This window comes from Channa argus, unplaced genomic scaffold (genome assembly GCF_033026475.1).
Source record: "Channa argus isolate prfri unplaced genomic scaffold, Channa argus male v1.0 Contig076, whole genome shotgun sequence".
NCBI lineage: Eukaryota > Metazoa > Chordata > Actinopteri > Anabantiformes > Channidae > Channa > Channa argus.
In genome coordinates this window covers 58,642-83,984 of record NW_027125295.1, presented here as the reverse complement: position 1 = coordinate 83,984, position 25,343 = coordinate 58,642, and the positions used below count along the sequence as shown (strand labels likewise).

At 45.2% G+C, this 25,343-nt stretch overlaps 5 non-coding genes across 5 annotated transcripts; all 5 read right to left on the bottom strand.

The window, feature by feature from the left end:
* Window positions 1-9,253: 9,253 nt before the first annotated feature.
* Window positions 9,254-9,326, bottom strand: trnaf-gaa (transfer RNA phenylalanine (anticodon GAA)). Its single transcript has one exon. It is a non-coding gene; the product is annotated as a tRNA-Phe (tRNA).
* Window positions 9,327-9,437: 111 nt separating this feature from the next.
* On the bottom strand, window positions 9,438-9,509 carry trnad-guc (transfer RNA aspartic acid (anticodon GUC)). The gene has a single exon. It is a non-coding gene; the product is annotated as a tRNA-Asp (tRNA).
* Window positions 9,510-11,472: 1,963 nt separating this feature from the next.
* Window positions 11,473-11,544, bottom strand: trnad-guc (transfer RNA aspartic acid (anticodon GUC)). The gene has a single exon. It is a non-coding gene; the product is annotated as a tRNA-Asp (tRNA).
* Window positions 11,545-18,043: 6,499 nt separating this feature from the next.
* trnad-guc (transfer RNA aspartic acid (anticodon GUC)) lies at window positions 18,044-18,115 on the bottom strand. The gene has a single exon. It is a non-coding gene; the product is annotated as a tRNA-Asp (tRNA).
* A 4,479-nt stretch (window positions 18,116-22,594) lies between these two features.
* trnad-guc (transfer RNA aspartic acid (anticodon GUC)) lies at window positions 22,595-22,666 on the bottom strand. Its single transcript has one exon. It is a non-coding gene; the product is annotated as a tRNA-Asp (tRNA).
* Window positions 22,667-25,343: the final 2,677 nt, after the last annotated feature.

Below are 25,343 nucleotides of genomic sequence, written 5' to 3'. Positions count from 1 at the left end.
GACAAAGCCACCACATACTATTAATCGAAATAGAGACTTTCTCCAATGAAAAATAGCTGCACTTGCAGCAGCAGCCCTAGGATGTCAATTACAACAGGCGGAGATCCTGTCCACTATACTAACGAGGACTGGAACAGCACTGGCCCCGGCCATGCCCCTGGTGTAGTTACGCTGTTCTGATGCCATTACTTTTAATCGCTCAAGGTTGGACAAAAATGCATCACTTGTCAAATTACGCCCCTACGTTCTCCAGCAATCTGCATTTGAAAAGGAACGTTACCTACGGGCCTGAATGTGAAAGCCTGCTTTTGCCTACGCTCTGAAGTAGCTCGTCAAAGTCGCCGGTATCTGTGGTGTAGCGGTTATCAAGTTCGCCTCACACGTGAAAGGTCCCTGGCCTGAAATCAGGCAGAAACACAATTGTTGTTATTTTAAGATGACATTTACTCTCAAGCTGTGTCAGTGGGTTGACTAAGTTCTTAAACATGCTTGCTCCGTAAAACAACCTGAAATCACAGAATGGCACACATAGAGACTACCTTCCAAACCGTCTTAAGTACAAAAACAAAAGGTTACGGGACTCTTGGCATCGTACGCAAGACAGAGGTGGTGTAATGCCGAAACCCGGGATCAAACCAGGGGACCTTTAGATCTTCAGTCTAACGCTCTCCCAACTGAGCTATTTCGGCACAACAACCGATGACTTCTTTTGGCCATCATTTGCAAATGCAAGCCTCCTCAACCAAGCCGAAGACGTATTGCGGGAAATTTCAACTGTCCGGGACAAAGGCAAAAAGACTCTCCCCGTCAGGGAATCGAACCCCGGTCTTACGCGTGACAGGCGGAGATACTGTCCACTATACTAACGAGGACTGGAAAAGCACTGCTCGTTTGCAGTCACGCCAGAGTAGTCGCTGGACAAAGGCTGTGTGCCTTTGACTGAGCGGACCATTACTGGCTAAAGTTGCAATGGTCGTCGTTCAATTTCAGTTGTGAGTACCTGTTGAGGAGTTCCTTTCCTGCAATTGCATGCCCTCTTCTTGGTGCACGCGATATGGCAAACAGGATGTGCAAATTGGTCAAAGAAATCGAAAAGGGCAAGTAGCAAGTGCAAATTGGTCAAAGAAATCGAAAAGGATTATGCGAGACTACAGAAGAAAGTTAAGAACCAATTTCTAAACAGCCTCAGTTTGGACAAAGCCACCACATACTATTAATCGAAATAGAGACTTTCTCCCATGAAAAATAGCTGCACTTGCAGTAGCAGCCCTAGGATGTCAATTACAACAGGCGGAGATACTGTCCACTATACTAACGAGGACTGGAACAGCACTGCCCCCGGCCATGCCCCTGGTGTAGTTACGCCGTTCTGATGCCATTACTTTTACTCGCTCAAGGTTGGACAAAAATGAATCAATTGTCAAATTACACTCCTACGTTCTCCGTCAATCTGCATTTGAAAAGGAACGTTACCTACGGGCCTGAATGTGAAAACCTGCTTTTGCCTGTTAGATCTTTTGCAGTCACTCCAGAGTAGTCGCCGAAAAAAGGCTGTGTCTTTGACAGAGCGGACGATTACTGGCTAAAGTTGCAATGGTCGTTATTCAATTTCAGTTTTGAGTATCTGTTGACTACAATTGCGCGCCCTCTTCTTGTTGGACGCGATATGGCAAACAGCATGTGCAAATTGGTCAAAGAAATCAAAAAGGGTTTTGCGAGACTACAGAAGATTGTTAAGAACCAATTTCTAAACAGCCTTTGTTTCTCCCATGAAAAACAGCTGCACTGAAGCAGCACCCCTAGGATGTCAATTACCACAGCTTCAATCCCCTCTCCACGCTACACTGGCTTAGCATTGGACCGATCAGCCTCCACATATGAGCATGGTCCCCATTAAGCTGAGAAAGTACCTATTGTGCACTAGGATTTTGGAAAGCCCCTTAGAGTCGACCTTGCACGATAATGTGTTGCTTTGTGGTTAGATGCTACCCTCTGAAAGTAATACCCTACGTGGCTAAATTCTGTAGTGTAGTGGATATCACCTTGGCCTAACATTCGAAATCAGGCAGAAACCCTTTTGCTATCCATTATCATGTGCACAGTCAGTCTGGGTGGATTGCCTTGTAAAAGGGGTTGTCTCAGCTCTAACAATTAGAAAGGCAACACTTTTGGTTTTAGTACTACAAAGTTCGATAAAGATCCTTTCATCCCAAAACCCCTGAGGAGTAAACTTCCACGACCGTGGTATTCTTCTTGCTGGGAAGCTACGCTCTGAAGTAGCTCGTCAAAGTCGCCGATTTCTGTGGTGTAGCGGTTATCAAGTTCGCCTCACACGTGAAAGGTCCCTGGCCTGAAACCAGGCAGAAACACAATTGTTGTTATTTTAAGATGACATTCACACTCAAGCTGTGTCAGTGGGTTGACTAAGTACTTACACATGCTTGCAATGGTCGTCGTTCAATTTCAGTTTTGAGTTACCTGTTGAGGAGTTCCTTTCCTGCAATTGCATGCCCTCTTCTTGGTGCACGCGATATGGCAAACAGCATGTGCAAATTGGTCAAAGAAATCGAAAAGGGTTATGCGAGACTACAGAAGAAAGTTAAGAACCAATTTCTAAACAGCCTCAGTTTGGACAAAGCCACCACATACTATTAATCGAAATAGAGACTTTCTCCAATGAAAAATAGCTGCACTTGCAGCAGCAGCCCTAGGATGTCAATTACAACAGGCGGAGATCCTGTCCACTATACTAACGAGGACTGGAACAGCACTGGCCCCGGCCATGCCCCTGGTGTAGTTACGCTGTTCTGATGCCATTACTTTTAATCGCTCAAGGTTGGACAAAAATGCATCACTTGTCAAATTACGCCCCTACGTTCTCCAGCAATCTGCATTTGAAAAGGAACGTTACCTACGGGCCTGAATGTGAAAGCCTGCTTTTGCCTACGCTCTGAAGTAGCTCGTCAAAGTCGCCGGTATCTGTGGTGTAGCGGTTATCAAGTTCGCCTCACACGTGAAAGGTCCCTGGCCTGAAATCAGGCAGAAACACAATTGTTGTTATTTTAAGATGACATTTACTCTCAAGCTGTGTCAGTGGGTTGACTAAGTTCTTACACATGCTTGCTCCGTAAAACAACCTGAAATCACAGAATGGCACACATAGAGACTACCTTCCAAACCGTCTTAAGTACAAAAACAAAAGGTTACGGGACTCTTGGCATCGTACGCAAGACAGAGGTGGTGTAATGCCGAAACCCGGGATCAAACCAGGGGACCTTTAGATCTTCAGTCTAACGCTCTCCCAACTGAGCTATTTCGGCACAACAACCGATGACTTCTTTTGGCCATCATTTGCAAATGCAAGCCTCCTCAACCAAGCCGAAGACGTATTGCGGGAAATTTCAACTATCCGGGACAAAGGCAAAAAGACTCTCCCCGTCAGGGAATCGAACCCCGGTCTTACGCGTGACAGGCGGAGATACTGTCCACTATACTAACGAGGACTGGAAAAGCACTGCTCGTTTGCAGTCACGCCAGAGTAGTCGCTGGACAAAGGCTGTGTGCCTTTGACTGAGCGGACCATTACTGGCTAAAGTTGCAATGGTCGTCGTTCAATTTCAGTTGTGAGTACCTGTTGAGGAGTTCCTTTCCTGCAATTGCATGCCCTCTTCTTGGTGCACGCGATATGGCAAACAGGATGTGCAAATTGGTCAAAGAAATCGAAAAGGGCAAGCAGCAAGTGCAAATTGGTCAAAGAAATCGAAAAGGATTATGCGAGACTACAGAAGAAAGTTAAGAACCAATTTCTAAACAGCCTCAGTTTGGACAAAGCCACCACATACTATTAATCGAAATAGAGACTTTCTCCCATGAAAAATAGCTGCACTTGCAGTAGCAGCCCTAGGATGTCAATTACAACAGGCGGAGATACTGTCCACTATACTAACGAGGACTGGAACAGCACTGCCCCCGGCCATGCCCCTGGTGTAGTTACGCCGTTCTGATGCCATTACTTTTACTCGCTCAAGGTTGGACAAAAATGAATCAATTGTCAAATTACGCTCCTACGTTCTCCGTCAATCTGCATTTGAAAAGGAACGTTACCTACGGGCCTGAATGTGAAAACCTGCTTTTGCCTGTTAGATCTTTTGCAGTCACTCCAGAGTAGTCGCCGAAAAAAGGCTGTGTCTTTGACAGAGCGGACGATTACTGGTTAAAGTTGCAATGGTCGTTATTCAATTTCAGTTTTGAGTATCTGTTGACTACAATTGCGCGCCCTCTTCTTGTTGGACGCGATATGGCAAACAGCATGTGCAAATTGGTCAAAGAAATCAAAAAGGGTTTTGCGAGACTACAGAAGATTGTTAAGAACCAATTTCTAAACAGCCTTTGTTTCTCCCATGAAAAACAGCTGCACTGAAGAAGCAGCCCTAGGATGTCAATTACCACAGCTTCAATCCCCTCTCCACGCTACACTGGCTTAGCATTGGACCGATCAGCCTCCACATATGAGCATGGTCCCCATTAAGCTGAGAAAGTACCTATTGTGCACTAGGATTTTGGAAAGCCCCTTAGAGTCGACCTTGCACGATAATGTGTCGCTTTGTGGTTAGATGCTACCCTCTGAAAGTAATACCCTACGTGGCTAAATTCTGTAGTGTAGTGGATATCACCTTGGCCTAACATGCATAAAGGTCCCTCGTTCGAAATCAGGCAGAAACCCTTTTGCTATCCATTATCATGTGCACAGTAAGTCTGGGTGGATTGCCTTGTAAAAGGGATTGTCTCAGCTCTAACAATTAGAAAGGCAACACTTTTGGTTTTAGTACTACAAAGTTCGATAAAGATCCTTTCATCCCAAAACCACTGAGGAGTAAACTTCCACGACCGTGGTATTCTTCTTGCTGGGAAGCTACGCTCTGAAGTAGCTCGTCAAAGTCGCCGATTTCTGTGGTGTAGCGGTTATCAAGTTCGCCTCACACGTGAAAGGTCCCTGGCCTGAAACCAGGCAGAAACACAATTGTTGTTATTTTAAGATGACATTCACACTCAAGCTGTGTCAGTGGGTTGACTAAGTACTTACACATGCTTGCAATGGTCGTCGTTCAATTTCAGTTTTGAGTTACCTGTTGAGGAGTTCCTTTCCTGCAATTGCATGCCCTCTTCTTGGTGCACGCAATATGGCAAACAGCATGTACAAATTGGTCAAAGAAATCGAAAAGGGTTATGCGAGACTACAGAAGAAAGTTAAGAACCAATTTCTAAACAGCCTCAGTTTGGACAAAGCCACCACATACTATTAATCGAAATAGAGACTTTCTCCAATGAAAAATAGCTGCACTTGCAGCAGCAGCCCTAGGATGTCAATTACAACAGGCGGAGATCCTGTCCACTATACTAACGAGGACTGGAACATCACTGCTCGTTTGCAGTCACGCCAGAGTAGTCGCTGGACAAAGGCTGTGTGCCTTTGACTGAGCGGACCATTACTGGCTAAAGTTGCAATGGTCGTCGTTCAATTTCAGTTTTGAGTACCTGTTGAGGAGTTCCTTTCCTGCAATTGCATGCCCTCTTCTTGGTGCACGCGATATGGCAAACAGCATGTGCAAATTGGTCAAAGAAATCGAAAAGGGCAAGCAGCAAGTGCAAATTGGTCAAAGAAATCGAAAAGGGTTATGCGAGACTACAGAAGAAAGTTAAGAACCAATTTCTAAACAGCCTCAGTTTGGACAAAGCCACCACATACTATTAATCGAAATAGAGACTTTCTCCCATGAAAAATAGCTGCACTTGCAGCAGCAGCCCTAGGATGTCAATTACAACAGGCGGAGATACTGTCCACTATACTAACGAGGACTGGAACAGCACTGCCCCCGGCCATGCCCCTGGTGTAGTTACGCCGTTCTGATGCCATTACTTTTACTCGCTCAAGGTTGGACAAAAATGAATCAATTGTCCAATTACGCTCCTACGTTCTCCGTCAATCTGCATTTGAAAAGGAACATTACCTACGGGCCTGAATGTGAAAACCTGCTTTTGCCTGTTAGATCTTTTGCAGTCACTCCAGAGTAGTCGCCGAAAAAAGGCTGTGTCTTTGACAGAGCGGACGATTACTGGCTAAAGTTGCAATGGTCGTTATTCAATTTCAGTTTTGAGTATCTGTTGACTACAATTGCGCGCCCTCTTCTTGTTGGACGCGATATGGCAAACAGCATGTGCAAATTGGTCAAAGAAATCAAAAAGGGTTTTGCGAGACTACAGAAGATTGTTAAGAACCAATTTCTAAACAGCCTTTGTTTCTCCCATGAAAAACAGCTGCACTGAAGAAGCAGCCCTAGGATGTCAATTACCACAGCTTCAATCCCCTCTCCACGCTACACTGGCTTAGCATTGGACCGATCAGCCTCCACATATGAGCATGGTCCCCATTAAGCTGAGAAAGTACCTATTGTGCACTAGGATTTTGGAAAGCCCCTTAGAGTCGACCTTGCACGATAATGTGTCGCTTTGTGGTTAGATGCTACCCTCTGAAAGTAATACCCTACGTGGCTAAATTCTGTAGTGTAGTGGATATCACCTTGGCCTAACATGCATAAAGGTCCCTCGTTCGAAATCAGGGAGAAACCCTTTTGCTATCCATTATCATGTGCACAGTCAGTCTGGGTGGATTGCCTTGTAAAAGGGGTTGTCTCAGCTCTAACAATTAGAAAGGCAACACTTTTGGTTTTAGTACTACAAAGTTCGATAAAGATCCTTTCATCCCAAAACCCCTGAGGAGTAAACTTCCACGACCGTGGTATTCTTCTTGCTGGGAAGCTACGCTCTGAAGTAGCTCGTCAAAGTCGCCGATTTCTGTGGTGTAGCGGTTATCAAGTTCGCCTCACACGTGAAAGGTCCCTGGCCTGAAACCAGGCAGAAACACAATTGTTGTTAGTTTAAGATGACATTCACACTCAAGCTGTGTCAGTGGGTTGACTAAGTTCTTACACATGCTTGCAATGGTCGTCGTTCAATTTCAGTTTTGAGTTACCTGTTGAGGAGTTCCTTTCCTGCAATTGCATGCCCTCTTCTTGGTGCACGCGATATGGCAAACAGCATGTGCAAATTGGTCAAAGAAATCGAAAAGGGTTATGCGAGACTACAGAAGAAAGTTAAGAACCAATTTCTAAACAGCCTCAGTTTGGACAAAGCCACCACATACTATTAATCGAAATAGAGACTTTCTCCAATGAAAAATAGCTGCACTTGCAGCAGCAGCCCTAGGATGTCAATTACAACAGGCGGAGATCCTGTCCACTATACTAACGAGGACTGGAACAGCACTGCCCCCGGCCATGCCCCTGGTGTAGTTACGCCGTTCTGATGCCATTACTTTTACTCGCTCAAGGTTGGACAAAAATGAATCAATTGTCAAATTACGCTCCTACGTTCTCCGTCAATCTGCATTTGAAAAGGAACGTTACCTACGGGCCTGAATGTGAAAACCTGCTTTTGCCTGTTAGATCTTTTGCAGTCACTCCAGAGTAGTCGCCGAAAAAAGGCTGTGTCTTTGACAGAGCGGACGATTACTGGTTAAAGTTGCAATGGTCGTTATTCAATTTCAGTTTTGAGTATCTGTTGACTACAATTGCGCGCCCTCTTCTTGTTGGACGCGATATGGCAAACAGCATGTGCAAATTGGTCAAAGAAATCAAAAAGGGTTTTGCGAGACTACAGAAGATTGTTAAGAACCAATTTCTAAACAGCCTTTGTTTCTCCCATGAAAAACAGCTGCACTGAAGAAGCAGCCCTAGGATGTCAATTACCACAGCTTCAATCCCCTCTCCACGCTACACTGGCTTAGCATTGGACCGATCAGCCTCCACATATGAGCATGGTCCCCATTAAGCTGAGAAAGTACCTATTGTGCACTAGGATTTTGGAAAGCCCCTTAGAGTCGACCTTGCACGATAATGTGTCGCTTTGTGCTTAGATGCTACCCTCTGAAAGTAATACCCTACGTGGCTAAATTCTGTAGTGTAGTGGATATCACCTTGGCCTAACATGCATAAAGGTCACTCGTTCGAAATCAGGCAGAAACCCTTTTGCTATCCTTTATCATGTGCACAGTCAGTCTGGGTGGATTGCCTTGTAAAAGGGGTTGTCTCAGCTCTAACAATTAGAAAGGCAACACTTTTGGTTTTAGTACTACAAAGTTCGATAAAGATCCTTTCATCCCAAAACCCCTGAGGAGTAAACTTCCACGACCGTGGTATTCTTCTTGCTGGGAAGCTACGCTCTGAAGTAGCTCGTCAAAGTCGCCGATTTCTGTGGTGTAGCGGTTATCAAGTTCGCCTCACACGTGAAAGGTCCCTGGCCTGAAACCAGGCAGAAACACAATTGTTGTTATTTTAAGATGACATTCACACTCAAGCTGTGTCAGTGGGTTGACTAAGTTCTTACACATGCTTGCAATGGTCGTCGTTCAATTTCAGTTTTGAGTTACCTGTTGAGGAGTTCCTTTCCTGCAATTGCATGCCCTCTTCTTGGTGCACGCGATATGGCAAACAGCATGTGCAAATTGGTCAAAGAAATCGAAAAGGGTTATGCGAGACTACAGAAGAAAGTTAAGAACCAATTTCTAAACAGCCTCAGTTTGGACAAAGCCACCACATACTATTAATCGAAATAGAGACTTTCTCCAATGAAAAATAGCTGCACTTGCAGCAGCAGCCCTAGGATGTCAATTACAACAGGCGGAGATCCTGTCCACTATACTAACGAGGACTGGAACAGCACTGGCCCCGGCCATGCCCCTGGTGTAGTTACGCTGTTCTGATGCCATTACTTTTAATCGCTCAAGGTTGGACAAAAATGCATCACTTGTCAAATTACGCCCCTACGTTCTCCAGCAATCTGCATTTGAAAAGGAACGTTACCTACGAGCCTGAATGTGAAAGCCTGCTTTTGCCTACGCTCTGAAGTAGCTCGTCAAAGTCGCCGGTATCTGTGGTGTAGCGGTTATCAAGTTCGCCTCACACGTGAAAGGTCCCTGGCCTGAAATCAGGCAGAAACACAATTGTTGTTATTTTAATATGACATTTACTCTCAAGCTGTGTCAGTGGGTTGACTAAGTTCTTACACATGCTTGCTCCGTAAAACAACCTGAAATCACAGAATGGCACACATAGAGACTACCTTCCAAACCGTCTTAAGTACAAAAACAAAAGGTTAGGGGACTCTTGGCATCGTACGCAAGACAGAGGTGGTGTAATGCCGAAACCCGGGATCGAACCAGGGACCTTTAGATCTTCAGTCTAACGCTCTCCCAACTGAGCTATTTCGGCACAACAACCGATGACTTCTTCTGGCCATCATTTGCAAATGCAAGCCTCCTCAACCAAGCCGAAGACATATTGCAGGAAATTTCAACTGTCCGGGACAAAGGCAAAAAGACTCTCCCCGTCGGGGAATCGAACCCCGGTCTTCCGCGTGACAGGCGAAGATACTGTCCACTATACTAACGAGGACTGGAAAAGCACTGCTCGTTTGCAGTCACGCCAGAGTAGTCGCTGGACAAAGGCTGTGTGCCTTTGACTGAGCGGACCATTACTGGCTAAAGTTGCAATGGTCGTCGTTCAATTTCAGTTTTGAGTACCTGTTGAGGAGTTCCTTTCCTGCAATTGCATGCCCTCTTCTTGTTGCACGCGATATGGCAAACAGCATGTGCAAATTGGTCAAAGAAATCAAAAAGGGTTTTGCGAGACTACAGAAGATTGTTAAAAACCAATTTCTAAACAGCCTTTGTTTCTCCCATGAAAAACAGCTGCACTGAAGAAGCAGCCCTAGGATGTCAATTACCACAGCTTCAATCCCCTCTCCACGCTACACTGGCTTAGCATTGGACCGATCAGCCTCCACATATGAGCATGGTCCCCATTAAGCTGAGAAAGTACCTATTGTGCACTAGGATTTTGGAAAGCCCCTTAGAGTCGACCTTGCACGATAATGTGTCGCTTTGTGGTTAGATGCTACCCTCTGAAAGTAATACCCTACGTGGCTAAATTCTGTAGTGTAGTGGATATCACCTTGGCCTAACATGCATAAAGGTCCCTCGTTCGAAATCAGGGAGAAACCCTTTTGCTATCCATTATCATGTGCACAGTCAGTCTGGGTGGATTGCCTTGTAAAAGGGGTTGTCTCAGCTCTAACAATTAGAAAGGCAACACTTTTGGTTTTAGTACTACAAAGTTCGATAAAGATCCTTTCATCCCAAAACCCCTGAGGAGTAAACTTCCACGACCGTGGTATTCTTCTTGCTGGGAAGCTACGCTCTGAAGTAGCTCGTCAAAGTCGCCGATTTCTGTGGTGTAGCGGTTATCAAGTTCGCCTCACACGTGAAAGGTCCCTGGCCTGAAACCAGGCAGAAACACAATTGTTGTTATTTTAAGATGACATTCACACTCAAGCTGTGTCAGTGGGTTGACTAAGTTCTTACACATGCTTGCAATGGTCGTCGTTCAATTTCAGTTTTGAGTTACCTGTTGAGGAGTTCCTTTCCTGCAATTGCATGCCCTCTTCTTGGTGCACGCGATATGGCAAACAGCATGTGCAAATTGGTCAAAGAAATCGAAAAGGGTTATGCGAGACTACAGAAGAAAGTTAAGAACCAATTTCTAAACAGCCTCAGTTTGGACAAAGCCACCACATACTATTAATCGAAATAGAGACTTTCTCCAATGAAAAATAGCTGCACTTGCAGCAGCAGCCCTAGGATGTCAATTACAACAGGCGGAGATCCTGTCCACTATACTAACGAGGACTGGAACAGCACTGGCCCCGGCCATGCCCCTGGTGTACTTACGCTGTTCTGATGCCATTACTTTTAATCGCTCAAGGTTGGACAAAAATGCATCACTTGTCAAATTACGCCCCTACGTTCTCCGGCAATCTGCATTTGAAAAGGAACGTTACCTACGGGCCTGAATGTGAAAGCCTGCTTTTGCCTACGCTCTGAAGTAGCTCGTCAAAGTCGCCGGTATCTGTGGTGTAGCGGTTATCAAGTTTGCCTCACACGTGAAAGGTCCCTGGCCTGAAATCAGGCAGAAACACAATTGTTGTTATTTTAAGATGACATTTACACTCAAGCTGTGTCAGTGGGTTGACTAAGTTCTTACACATGCTTGCTCCGTAAAACAACCTGAAATCACAGAATGGCACACATAGAGACTACCTTCCAAACCGTCTTAAGTACAAAAACAAAAGGTTAGGGAACTCTTGGCATCGTACGCAAGACAGAGGTGGTGTAATGCCGAAGCCCGGGATAGAACCAGGGACCTTTAGATCTTCAGTCTAACGCTCTCCCAACTGAGCTATTTTGGCACAACACCCGATGACTTCTTCTGGCCATCATTTGGAAATGCAAGCCTCCTCAACCAAGCCGAAGACGTATTGCGGGAAATTTCAACTGTCCGGGACAAAGGCAAAAAGACTCTCCCCGTCGGGGAATCGAACCCCGGTCTTCCGCGTGACAGGCGGAGATACTGTCCACTATACTAACGAGGACTGGAAAAGCACTGCTCGTTTGCAGTCACGCCAGAGTAGTCGCTGGACAAAGGCTGTGTGCCTTTGACTGAGCGGACCATTACTGGCTAAAGTTGCAATGGTCGTCGTTCAATTTCAGTTTTGAGTACCTGTTGAGGAGTTCCTTTCCTGCAATTGCATGCCCTCTTCTTGGTGCACGCGATATGGCAAACAGCATGTGCAAATTGGTCAAAGAAATCAAAAAGGGTTTTGCGAGACTACAGAAGATTGTTAAAAACCAATTTCTAAACAGCCTTTGTTTCTCCCATGAAAAACAGCTGCACTGAAGAAGCAGCCCTAGGATGTCAATTACCACAGCTTCAATCCCCTCTCCACGCTACACTGGCTTAGCATTGGACCGATCAGCCTCCACATATGAGCATGGTCCCCATTAAGCTGAGAAAGTACCTATTGTGCACTAGGATTTTGGAAAGCCCCTTAGAGTCGACCTTGCACGATAATGTGTCGCTTTGTGGTTAGATGCTACACTCTGAAAGTAATACCCTACGTGGCTAAATTCTGTAGTGTAGTGGATATCACCTTGGCCTAACATGCATAAAGGTCCCTCGTTCGAAATCAGGCAGAAACCCTTTTGCTATCCATTATCATGTGCACAGTCAGTCTGGGTGGATTGCCTTGTAAAAGGGGTTGTCTCAGCTCTAACAATTAGAAAGGCAACACTTTTGGTTTTAGTACTACAAAGTTCGATAAAGATCCTTTCATCCCAAAACCCCTGAGGAGTAAACTTCCACGACCGTGGTATTCTTCTTGCTGGGAAGCTACGCTCTGAAGTAGCTCGTCAAAGTCGCCGATTTCTGTGGTGTAGCGGTTATCAAGTTCGCCTCACACGTGAAAGGTCCCTGGCCTGAAACCAGGCAGAAACACAATTGTTGTTATTTTAAGATGACATTCACACTCAAGCTGTGTCAGTGGGTTGACTAAGTACTTACACATGCTTGCAATGGTCGTCGTTCAATTTCAGTTTTGAGTTACCTGTTGAGGAGTTCCTTTCCTGCAATTGCATGCCCTCTTCTTGGTGCACGCGATATGGCAAACAGCATGTGCAAATTGGTCAAAGAAATCGAAAAGGGTTATGCGAGACTACAGAAGAAAGTTAAGAACCAATTTCTAAACAGCCTCAGTTTGGACAAAGCCACCACATACTATTAATCGAAATAGAGACTTTCTCCAATGAAAAATAGCTGCACTTGCAGCAGCAGCCCTAGGATGTCAATTACAACAGGCGGAGATCCTGTCCACTATACTAACGAGGACTGGAACAGCACTGGCCCCGGCCATGCCCCTGGTGTAGTTACGCTGTTCTGATGCCATTACTTTTAATCGCTCAAGGTTGGACAAAAATGCATCACTTGTCAAATTACGCCCCTACGTTCTCCAGCAATCTGCATTTGAAAAGGAACGTTACCTACGGGCCTGAATGTGAAAGCCTGCTTTTGCCTACGCTCTGAAGTAGCTCGTCAAAGTCGCCGGTATCTGTGGTGTAGCGGTTATCAAGTTCGCCTCACACGTGAAAGGTCCCTGGCCTGAAATCAGGCAGAAACACAATTGTTGTTATTTTAAGATGACATTTACTCTCAAGCTGTGTCAGTGGGTTGACTAAGTTCTTAAACATGCTTGCTCCGTAAAACAACCTGAAATCACAGAATGGCACACATAGAGACTACCTTCCAAACCGTCTTAAGTACAAAAACAAAAGGTTACGGGACTCTTGGCATCGTACGCAAGACAGAGGTGGTGTAATGCCGAAACCCGGGATCAAACCAGGGGACCTTTAGATCTTCAGTCTAACGCTCTCCCAACTGAGCTATTTCGGCACAACAACCGATGACTTCTTTTGGCCATCATTTGCAAATGCAAGCCTCCTCAACCAAGCCGAAGACGTATTGCGGGAAATTTCAACTGTCCGGGACAAAGGCAAAAAGACTCTCCCCGTCAGGGAATCGAACCCCGGTCTTACGCGTGACAGGCGGAGATACTGTCCACTATACTAACGAGGACTGGAAAAGCACTGCTCGTTTGCAGTCACGCCAGAGTAGTCGCTGGACAAAGGCTGTGTGCCTTTGACTGAGCGGACCATTACTGGCTAAAGTTGCAATGGTCGTCGTTCAATTTCAGTTGTGAGTACCTGTTGAGGAGTTCCTTTCCTGCAATTGCATGCCCTCTTCTTGGTGCACGCGATATGGCAAACAGGATGTGCAAATTGGTCAAAGAAATCGAAAAGGGCAAGTAGCAAGTGCAAATTGGTCAAAGAAATCGAAAAGGATTATGCGAGACTACAGAAGAAAGTTAAGAACCAATTTCTAAACAGCCTCAGTTTGGACAAAGCCACCACATACTATTAATCGAAATAGAGACTTTCTCCCATGAAAAATAGCTGCACTTGCAGTAGCAGCCCTAGGATGTCAATTACAACAGGCGGAGATACTGTCCACTATACTAACGAGGACTGGAACAGCACTGCCCCCGGCCATGCCCCTGGTGTAGTTACGCCGTTCTGATGCCATTACTTTTACTCGCTCAAGGTTGGACAAAAATGAATCAATTGTCAAATTACGCTCCTACGTTCTCCGTCAATCTGCATTTGAAAAGGAACGTTACCTACGGGCCTGAATGTGAAAACCTGCTTTTGCCTGTTAGATCTTTTGCAGTCACTCCAGAGTAGTCGCCGAAAAAAGGCTGTGTCTTTGACAGAGCGGACGATTACTGGCTAAAGTTGCAATGGTCGTTATTCAATTTCAGTTTTGAGTATCTGTTGACTACAATTGCGCGCCCTCTTCTTGTTGGACGCGATATGGCAAACAGCATGTGCAAATTGGTCAAAGAAATCAAAAAGGGTTTTGCGAGACTACAGAAGATTGTTAAGAACCAATTTCTAAACAGCCTTTGTTTCTCCCATGAAAAACAGCTGCACTGAAGCAGCACCCCTAGGATGTCAATTACCACAGCTTCAATCCCCTCTCCACGCTACACTGGCTTAGCATTGGACCGATCAGCCTCCACATATGAGCATGGTCCCCATTAAGCTGAGAAAGTACCTATTGTGCACTAGGATTTTGGAAAGCCCCTTAGAGTCGACCTTGCACGATAATGTGTTGCTTTGTGGTTAGATGCTACCCTCTGAAAGTAATACCCTACGTGGCTAAATTCTGTAGTGTAGTGGATATCACCTTGGCCTAACATTCGAAATCAGGCAGAAACCCTTTTGCTATCCATTATCATGTGCACAGTCAGTCTGGGTGGATTGCCTTGTAAAAGGGGTTGTCTCAGCTCTAACAATTAGAAAGGCAACACTTTTGGTTTTAGTACTACAAAGTTCGATAAAGATCCTTTCATCCCAAAACCCCTGAGGAGTAAACTTCCACGACCGTGGTATTCTTCTTGCTGGGAAGCTACGCTCTGAAGTAGCTCGTCAAAGTCGCCGATTTCTGTGGTGTAGCGGTTATCAAGTTCGCCTCACACGTGAAAGGTCCCTGGCCTGAAACCAGGCAGAAACACAATTGTTGTTATTTTAAGATGACATTCACACTCAAGCTGTGTCAGTGGGTTGACTAAGTACTTACACATGCTTGCAATGGTCGTCGTTCAATTTCAGTTTTGAGTTACCTGTTGAGGAGTTCCTTTCCTGCAATTGCATGCCCTCTTCTTGGTGCACGCAATATGGCAAACAGCATGTGCAAATTGGTAGAAGAAATCGAAAAGGGTTATGCGAGACTACAGAAGAAAGTTAAGAACCAATTTCTAAACAGCCTCAGTTTGGACAAAGCCACCACATACTATTAATCGAAATAGAGACTTTCTCCAATGAAAAATAGCTGCACTTGCAGCAGCAGCCCTAGGATGTCAATTACAACAGGCGGAGATCCTGTCCACTATACTAACGAGGACTGGAACATCACTGCTCGTTTGCAGTCACGCCAGAGTAGTCGCTGGACAAAGGCTGTGTGCCTTTGACTGAGCGGACCATTACTGGCTAAAGTTGCAATGGTCGTCGTTCAATTTCAGTTTTGAGTACCTGTTGAGGAGTTCCTTTCCTGCAATTGCATGCCCTCTTCTTGGTGCACGCGATATGGCAAACAGCATGTGCAAATTGGTCAAAGAAATCGAAAAGGGCAAGCAGCAAGTGCAAATTGGTCAAAGAAATCGAAAAGGGTTATGCGAGACTACAGAAGAAAGTTAAGAACCAATTTCTAAACAGCCTCAGTTTGGACAAAGCCACCACATACTATTAATCGAAATAGAGACTTTCTCCCATGAAAAATAGCTGCACTTGCAGCAGCAGCCCTAGGATGTCAATTACAACAGGCGGAGATACTGTCCACTATACTAACGAGGACTGGAACAGCACTGCCCCCGGCCATGCCCCTGGTGTAGTTACGCCGTTCTGACGCCATTACTTTTACTCGCTCAAGGTTGGACAAAAATGAATCAATTGTCAAATTACGCTCCTACGTTCTCCGTCAATCTGCATTTGAAAAGGAACGTTACCTACGGGCCTGAATGTGAAAACCTGCTTTTGCCTGTTAGATCTTTTGCAGTCACTCCAGAGTAGTCGCCGAAAAAAGGCTGTGTCTTTGACAGAGCGGACGATTACTGGCTAAAGTTGCAATGGTCGTTATTCAATTTCAGTTTTGAGTATCTGTTGACTACAATTGCGCGCCCTCTTCTTGTTGGACGCGATATGGCAAACAGCATGTGCAAATTGGTCAAAGAAATCAAAAAGGGTTTTGCGAGACTACAGAAGATTGTTAAGAACCAATTTCTAAACAGCCTTTGTTTCTCCCATGAAAAACAGCTGCACTGAAGCAGCACCCCTAGGATGTCAATTACCACAGCTTCAATCCCCTCTCCACGCTACACTGGCTTAGCATTGGACCGATCAGCCTCCACATATGAGCATGGTCCCCATTAAGCTGAGAAAGTACCTATTGTGCACTAGGATTTTGGAAAGCCCCTTAGAGTCGACCTTGCACGATAATGTGTCGCTTTGTGGTTAGATGCTACCCTCTGAAAGTAATACCCTACGTGGCTAAATTCTGTAGTGTAGTGGATATCACCTTGGCCTAACATGCATAAAGGTCCCTCGTTCGAAATCAGGGAGAAACCCTTTTGCTATCCATTATCATGTGCACAGTCAGTCTGGGTGGATTGCCTTGTAAAAGGGGTTGTCTCAGCTCTAACAATTAGAAAGGCAACACTTTTGGTTTTAGTACTACAAAGTTCGATAAAGATCCTTTCATCCCAAAACCCCTGAGGAGTAAACTTCCACGACCGTGGTATTCTTCTTGCTGGGAAGCTACGCTCTGAAGTAGCTCGTCAAAGTCGCCGATTTCTGTGGTGTAGCGGTTATCAAGTTCGCCTCACACGTGAAAGGTCCCTGGCCTGAAACCAGGCAGAAACACAATTGTTGTTATTTTAAGATGACATTCACACTCAAGCTGTGTCAGTGGGTTGACTAAGTTCTTACACATGCTTGCAATGGTCGTCGTTCAATTTCAGTTTTGAGTTACCTGTTGAGGAGTTCCTTTCCTGCAATTGCATGCCCTCTTCTTGGTGCACGCGATATGGCAAACAGCATGTGCAAATTGGTCAAAGAAATCGAAAAGGGTTATGCGAGACTACAGAAGAAAGTTAAGAACCAATTTCTAAACAGCCTCAGTTTGGACAAAGCCACCACATACTATTAATCGAAATAGAGACTTTCTCCAATGAAAAATAGCTGCATTTGCAGCAGCAGCCCTAGGATGTCAATTACAACAGGCGGAGATACTGTCCACTATACTAACGAGGACTGGAACAGCACTGGCCCCGGCCATGCCCCTGGTGTAGTTACACTGTTCTGATGCCATTACTTTTAATCGCTCAAGGTTGGACAAAAATGCATCACTTGTCAAATTACGCCCCTACGTTCTCCGGCAATCTGCATTTGAAAAGGAACGTTACCTACGGGCCTCAATGTGAAAGCCTGCTTTTGCCTACGCTCTGAAGTAGCTCGTCAAAGTCGCCGGTATCTGTGGTGTAGCGGTTATCAAGTTCGCCTCACACGTGAAAGGTCCCTGGCCTGAAATCAGGCAGAAACACAATTGTTGTTATTTTAAGATGACATTTACTCTCAAGCTGTGTCAGTGGGTTGACTAAGTTCTTACACATGCTTGCTCCGTAAAACAACCTGAAATCACAGAATGGCACACATAGAGACTACCTTCCAAACCGTCTTAAGTACAAAAACAAAAGGTTACGGGACTCTTGGCATCGTACGCAAGACAGAGGTGGTGTAATGCCGAAACCCGGGATCAAACCAGGGGACCTTTAGATCTTCAGTCTAACGCTCTCCCAACTGAGCTATTTCGGCACAACAACCGATGACTTCTTTTGGCCATCATTTGCAAATGCAAGCCTCCTCAACCAAGCCGAAGACGTATTGCGGGAAATTTCAACTGTCCGGGACAAAGGCAAAAAGACTCTCCCCGTCAGGGAATCGAACCCCGGTCTTCCGCGTGACAGGCGGAGATACTATCCACTATACTAACGAGGACTGGAAAAGCACTGCTCGTTTGCAGTCACGCGAGAGTAGTCGCTGGACAAAGGCTGTGTGCCTTTGACTGAGCGGACCATTACTGGCTAAAGTTGCAATGGTCGTCGTTCAATTTCAGTTGTGAGTACCTGTTGAGGAGTTCCTTTCCTGCAATTGCATGCCCTCTTCTTGGTGCACGCGATATGGCAAACAGGATGTGCAAATTGGTCAAAGAAATCGAAAAGGGCAAGCAGCAAGTGCAAATTGGTCAAAGAAATCGAAAAGGATTATGCGAGACTACAGAAGAAAGTTAAGAACCAATTTCTAAACAGCCTCAGTTTGGACAAAGCCACCACATACTATTAATCGAAATAGAGACTTTCTCCCATGAAAAATAGCTGCACTTGCAGTAGCAGCCCTAGGATGTCAATTACAACAGGCGGAGATACTGTCCACTATACTAACGAGGACTGGAACAGCACTGCCCCCGGCCATGCCCCTGGTGTAGTTACGCCGTTCTGATGCCATTACTTTTACTCGCTCAAGGTTGGACAAAAATGAATCAATTGTCAAATTACGCTCCTACGTTCTCCGTCAATCTGCATTTGAAAAGGAACGTTACCTACGGGCCTGAATGTGAAAACCTGCTTTTGCCTGTTAGATCTTTTGCAGTCACTCCAGAGTAGTCGCCGAAAAAAGGCTGTGTCTTTGACAGAGCGGACGATTACTGGTTAAAGTTGCAATGGTCGTTATTCAATTTCAGTGTTGAGTATCTGTTGACTACAATTGCGCGCCCTCTTCTTGTTGGACGCGATATGGCAAACAGCATGTGCAAATTGGTCAAAGAAATCAAAAAGGGTTTTGCGAGACTACAGAAGATTGTTAAGAACCAATTTCTAAACAGCCTTTGTTTCTCCCATGAAAAACAGCTGCACTGAAGAAGCAGCCCTAGGATGTCAATTACCACAGCTTCAATCCCCTCTCCACGCTACACTGGCTTAGCATTGGACCGATCAGCCTCCACATATGAGCATGGTCCCCATTAAGCTGAGAAAGTACCTATTGTGCACTAGGATTTTGGAAAGCCCCTTAGAGTCGACCTTGCACGATAATGTGTCGCTTTGTGGTTAGATGCTACCCTCTGAAAGTAATACCCTACGTGGCTAAATTCTGTAGTGTAGTGGATATCACCTTGGCCTAACATGCATAAAGGTCCCTCGTTCGAAATCAGGCAGAAACCCTTTTGCTATCCATTATCATGTGCACAGTAAGTCTGGGTGGATTGCCTTGTAAAAGGGATTGTCTCAGCTCTAACAATTAGAAAGGCAACACTTTTGGTTTTAGTACTACAAAGTTCGATAAAGATCCTTTCATCCCAAAACCACTGAGGAGTAAACTTCCACGACCGTGGTATTCTTCTTGCTGGGAAGCTACGCTCTGAAGTAGCTCGTCAAAGTCGCCGATTTCTGTGGTGTAGCGGTTATCAAGTTCGCCTCACACGTGAAAGGTCCCTGGCCTGAAACCAGGCAGAAACACAATTGTTGTTATTTTAAGATGACATTCACACTCAAGCTGTGTCAGTGGGTTGACTAAGTACTTACACATGCTTGCAATGGTCGTCGTTCAATTTCAGTTTTGAGTTACCTGTTGAGGAGTTCCTTTCCTGCAATTGCATGCCCTCTTCTTGGTGCACGCAATATGGCAAACAGCATGTACAAATTGGTCAAAGAAATCGAAAAGGGTTATGCGAGACTACAGAAGAAAGTTAAGAACCAATTTCTAAACAGCCTCAGTTTGGACAAAGCCACCACATACTATTAATCGAAATAGAGACTTTCTCCAATGAAAAATAGCTGCACTTGCAGCAGCAGCCCTAGGATGTCAATTACAACAGGCGGAGATCCTGTCCACTATACTAACGAGGACTGGAACATCACTGCTCGTTTGCAGTCACGCCAGAGTAGTCGCTGGACAAAGGCTGTGTGCCTTTGACTGAGCGGACCATTACTGGCTAAAGTTGCAATGGTCGTCGTTCAATTTCAGTTTTGAGTACCTGTTGAGGAGTTCCTTTCCTGCAATTGCATGCCCTCTTCTTGGTGCACGCGATATGGCAAACAGCATGTGCAAATTGGTCAAAGAAATCGAAAAGGGCAAGCAGCAAGTGCAAATTGGTCAAAGAAATCGAAAAGGGTTATGCGAGACTACAGAAGAAAGTTAAGAACCAATTTCTAAACAGCCTCAGTTTGGACAAAGCCACCACATACTATTAATCGAAATAGAGACTTTCTCCAATGAAAAATAGCTGCACTTGCAGCAGCAGCCCTAGGATGTCAATTACAACAGGCGGAGATCCTGTCCACTATACTAACGAGGACTGGAACAGCACTGCCCCCGGCCATGCCCCTGGTGTAGTTACGCCGTTCTGATGCCATTACTTTTACTCGCTCAAGGTTGGACAAAAATGAATCAATTGTCAAATTACGCTCCTACGTTCTCCGTCAATCTGCATTTGAAAAGGAACGTTACCTACGGGCCTGAATGTGAAAACCTGCTTTTGCCTGTTAGATCTTTTGCAGTCACTCCAGAGTAGTCGCCGAAAAAAGGCTGTGTCTTTGACAGAGCGGACGATTACTGGTTAAAGTTGCAATGGTCGTTATTCAATTTCAGTTTTGAGTATCTGTTGACTACAATTGCGCGCCCTCTTCTTGTTGGACGCGATATGGCAAACAGCATGTGCAAATTGGTCAAAGAAATCAAAAAGGGTTTTGCGAGACTACAGAAGATTGTTAAGAACCAATTTCTAAACAGCCTTTGTTTCTCCCATGAAAAACAGCTGCACTGAAGAAGCAGCCCTAGGATGTCAATTACCACAGCTTCAATCCCCTCTCCACGCTACACTGGCTTAGCATTGGACCGATCAGCCTCCACATATGAGCATGGTCCCCATTAAGCTGAGAAAGTACCTATTGTGCACTAGGATTTTGGAAAGCCCCTTAGAGTCGACCTTGCACGATAATGTGTCGCTTTGTGCTTAGATGCTACCCTCTGAAAGTAATACCCTACGTGGCTAAATTCTGTAGTGTAGTGGATATCACCTTGGCCTAACATGCATAAAGGTCACTCGTTCGAAATCAGGCAGAAACCCTTTTGCTATCCTTTATCATGTGCACAGTCAGTCTGGGTGGATTGCCTTGTAAAAGGGGTTGTCTCAGCTCTAACAATTAGAAAGGCAACACTTTTGGTTTTAGTACTACAAAGTTCGATAAAGATCCTTTCATCCCAAAACCCCTGAGGAGTAAACTTCCACGACCGTGGTATTCTTCTTGCTGGGAAGCTACGCTCTGAAGTAGCTCGTCAAAGTCGCCGATTTCTGTGGTGTAGCGGTTATCAAGTTCGCCTCACACGTGAAAGGTCCCTGGCCTGAAACCAGGCAGAAACACAATTGTTGTTATTTTAAGATGACATTCACACTCAAGCTGTGTCAGTGGGTTGACTAAGTTCTTACACATGCTTGCAATGGTCGTCGTTCAATTTCAGTTTTGAGTTACCTGTTGAGGAGTTCCTTTCCTGCAATTGCATGCCCTCTTCTTGGTGCACGCGATATGGCAAACAGCATGTGCAAATTGGTCAAAGAAATCGAAAAGGGTTATGCGAGACTACAGAAGAAAGTTAAGAACCAATTTCTAAACAGCCTCAGTTTGGACAAAGCCACCACATACTATTAATCGAAATAGAGACTTTCTCCAATGAAAAATAGCTGCACTTGCAGCAGCAGCCCTAGGATGTCAATTACAACAGGCGGAGATCCTGTCCACTATACTAACGAGGACTGGAACAGCACTGGCCCCGGCCATGCCCCTGGTGTAGTTACGCTGTTCTGATGCCATTACTTTTAATCGCTCAAGGTTGGACAAAAATGCATCACTTGTCAAATTACGCCCCTACGTTCTCCAGCAATCTGCATTTGAAAAGGAACGTTACCTACGAGCCTGAATGTGAAAGCCTGCTTTTGCCTACGCTCTGAAGTAGCTCGTCAAAGTCGCCGGTATCTGTGGTGTAGCGGTTATCAAGTTCGCCTCACACGTGAAAGGTCCCTGGCCTGAAATCAGGCAGAAACACAATTGTTGTTATTTTAAGATGACATTTACTCTCAAGCTGTGTCAGTGGGTTGACTAAGTTCTTACACATGCTTGCTCCGTAAAACAACCTGAAATCACAGAATGGCACACATAGAGACTACCTTCCAAACCGTCTTAAGTACAAAAACAAAAGGTTAGGGAACTCTTGGCATCGTACGCAAGACAGAGGTGGTGTAATGCCGAAGCCCGGGATCGAACCAGGGACCTTTAGATCTTCAGTCTAAAGCTCTCCCAACTGAGCTATTTTGGCACAACACCCGATGACTTCTCCTGGCCATCATTTGGAAATGCAAGCCTCCTCAACCAAGCCGAAGACGTATTGCGGGAAATTTCAACTGTCCGGGACAAAGGCAAAAAGACTCTCCCCGTCGGGGAATCGAACCCCGGTCTTCCGCGTGACAGGCGGAGATACTGTCCACTATACTAACGAGGACTGGAAAAGCACTGCTCGTTTGCAGTCACGCCAGAGTAGTCGCTGGACAAAGGCTGTGTGCCTTTGACTGAGCGGACCATTACTGGCTAAAGTTGCAATGGTCGTCGTTCAATTTCAGTTTTGAGTACCTGTTGAGGAGTTCCTTTCCTGCAATTGCATGCCCTCTTCTTGGTGCACGCGATATGGCAAACAGCATGTGCAAATTGGTCAAAGAAATCAAAAAGGGTTTTGCGAGACTACAGAAGATTGTTAAAAACCAATTTCTAAACAGCCTTTGTTTCTCCCATGAAAAATAGCTGCACTGAAGAAGCAGCCCTAGGATGTCAATTACCACAGCTTCAATCCCCTCTCCACGCTACACTGGCTTAGCATTGGACCGATCAGCCTCCACATATGAGCATGGTCCCCATTAAGCTGAGAAAGTACCTATTGTGCACTAGGATATTGGAAAGCCCCTTAGAGTCGACCTTGCACGATAATGTGTCGCTTTGTGGTTAGATGCTACCCTCTGAAAGTAATACCCTACGTGGCTAAATTCTGTAGTGTAGTGGATATCACCTTGGCCTAACATGCATAAAGGTCCCTCGTTCGAAATCAGGCAGAAACCCTTTTGCTATCCATTATCATGTGCACAGTCAGTCTGGGTGGATTGCCTTGTAAAAGGGGTTGTCTCAGCTCTAACAATTAGAAAGGCAATACTTTTGGTTTTAGTACTACAAAGTTCGATAAAGATCCTTTCATCCCAAAACCCCTGAGGAGTAAACTTCCACGACCGTGGTATTCTTCTTGCTGGGAAGCTACGCTCTGAAGTAGCTCGTCAAAGTCGCCGATTTCTGTGGTGTAGCGGTTATCAAGTTCGCCTCACACGTGAAAGGTCCCTGGCCTGAAACCAGGCAGAAACACAATTGTTGTTATTTTAAGATGACATTCACACTCAAGCTGTGTCAGTGGGTTGACTAAGTACTTACACATGCTTGCAATGGTCGTCGTTCAATTTCAGTTTTGAGTACCTGTTGAGGAGTTCCTTTCCTGCAATTGCATGCCCTCTTCTTGGTGCACGCGATATGGCAAACAGCATGTGCAAATTGGTCAAAGAAATCGAAAAGGGCAAGCAGCAAGTACAAATTGGTCAAAGAAATCGAAAAGGGTTATGCGAGACTACAGAAGAAAGTTAAGAACCAATTTCTAAACAGCCTCAGTTTGGACAAAGCCACCACATACTATTAATCGAAATAGAGACTTTCTCCCATGAAAAATAGCTGCACTTGCAGCAGCAGCCCTAGGATGTCAATTACAACAGGCGGAGATACTGTCCACTATACTAACGAGGACTGGAACAGCACTGCCCCCGGCCATGCCCCTGGTGTAGTTACGCCGTTCTGATGCCATTACTTTTACTCGCTCAAGGTTGGACAAAAATGAATCAATTGTCAAATTACGCTCCTACGTTCTCCGTCAATCTGCATTTGAAAAGGAACGTTACCTACGGGCCTGAATGTGAAAACCTGCTTTTGCCTGTTAGATCTTTTGCAGTCACTCCAGAGTAGTCGCCGAAAAAAGGCTGTGTCTTTGACAGAGCGGACGATTACTGGCTAAAGTTGCAATGGTCGTTATTCAATTTCAGTTTTGAGTATCTGTTGACTACAATTGCGCGCCCTCTTCTTGTTGGACGCGATATGGCAAACAGCATGTGCAAATTGGTCAAAGAAATCAAAAAGGGTTTTGCGAGACTACAGAAGATTGTTAAGAACCAATTTCTAAACAGCCTTTGTTTCTCCCATGAAAAACAGCTGCACTGAAGAAGCAGCCCTAGGATGTCAATTACCACAGCTTCAATCCCCTCTCCACGCTACACTGGCTTAGCATTGGACCGATCAGCCTCCACATATGAGCATGGTCCCCATTAAGCTGAGAAAGTACCTATTGTGCACTAGGATTTTGGAAAGCCCCTTAGAGTCGACCTTGCACGATAATGTGTCGCTTTGTGGTTAGATGCTACCCTCTGAAAGTAATACCCTACGTGGCTAAATTCTGTAGTGTAGTGGATATCACCTTGGCCTAACATTCGAAATCAGGCAGAAACCCTTTTGCTATCCATTATCATGTGCACAGTCAGTCTGGGTGGATTGCCTTGTAAAAGGGGTTGTCTCAGCTCTAACAATTAGAAAGGCAACACTTTTGGTTTTAGTACTACAAAGTTCGATAAAGATCCTTTCATCCCAAAACCCCTGAGGAGTAAACTTCCACGACCGTGGTATTCTTCTTGCTGGGAAGCTACGCTCTGAAGTAGCTCGTCAAAGTCGCCGATTTCTGTGGTGTAGCGGTTATCAAGTTCGCCTCACACGTGAAAGGTCCCTGGCCTGAAACCAGGCAGAAACACAATTGTTGTTATTTTAAGATGACATTCACACTCAAGCTGTGTCAGTGGGTTGACTAAGTACTTACACATGCTTGCAATGGTCGTCGTTCAATTTCAGTTTTGAGTTACCTGTTGAGGAGTTCCTTTCCTGCAATTGCATGCCCTCTTCTTGGTGCACGCGATATGGCAAACAGCATGTGCAAATTGGTCAAAGAAATCGAAAAGGGTTATGCGAGACTACAGAAGAAAGTTAAGAACCAATTTCTAAACAGCCTCAGTTTGGACAAAGCCACCACATACTATTAATCGAAATAGAGA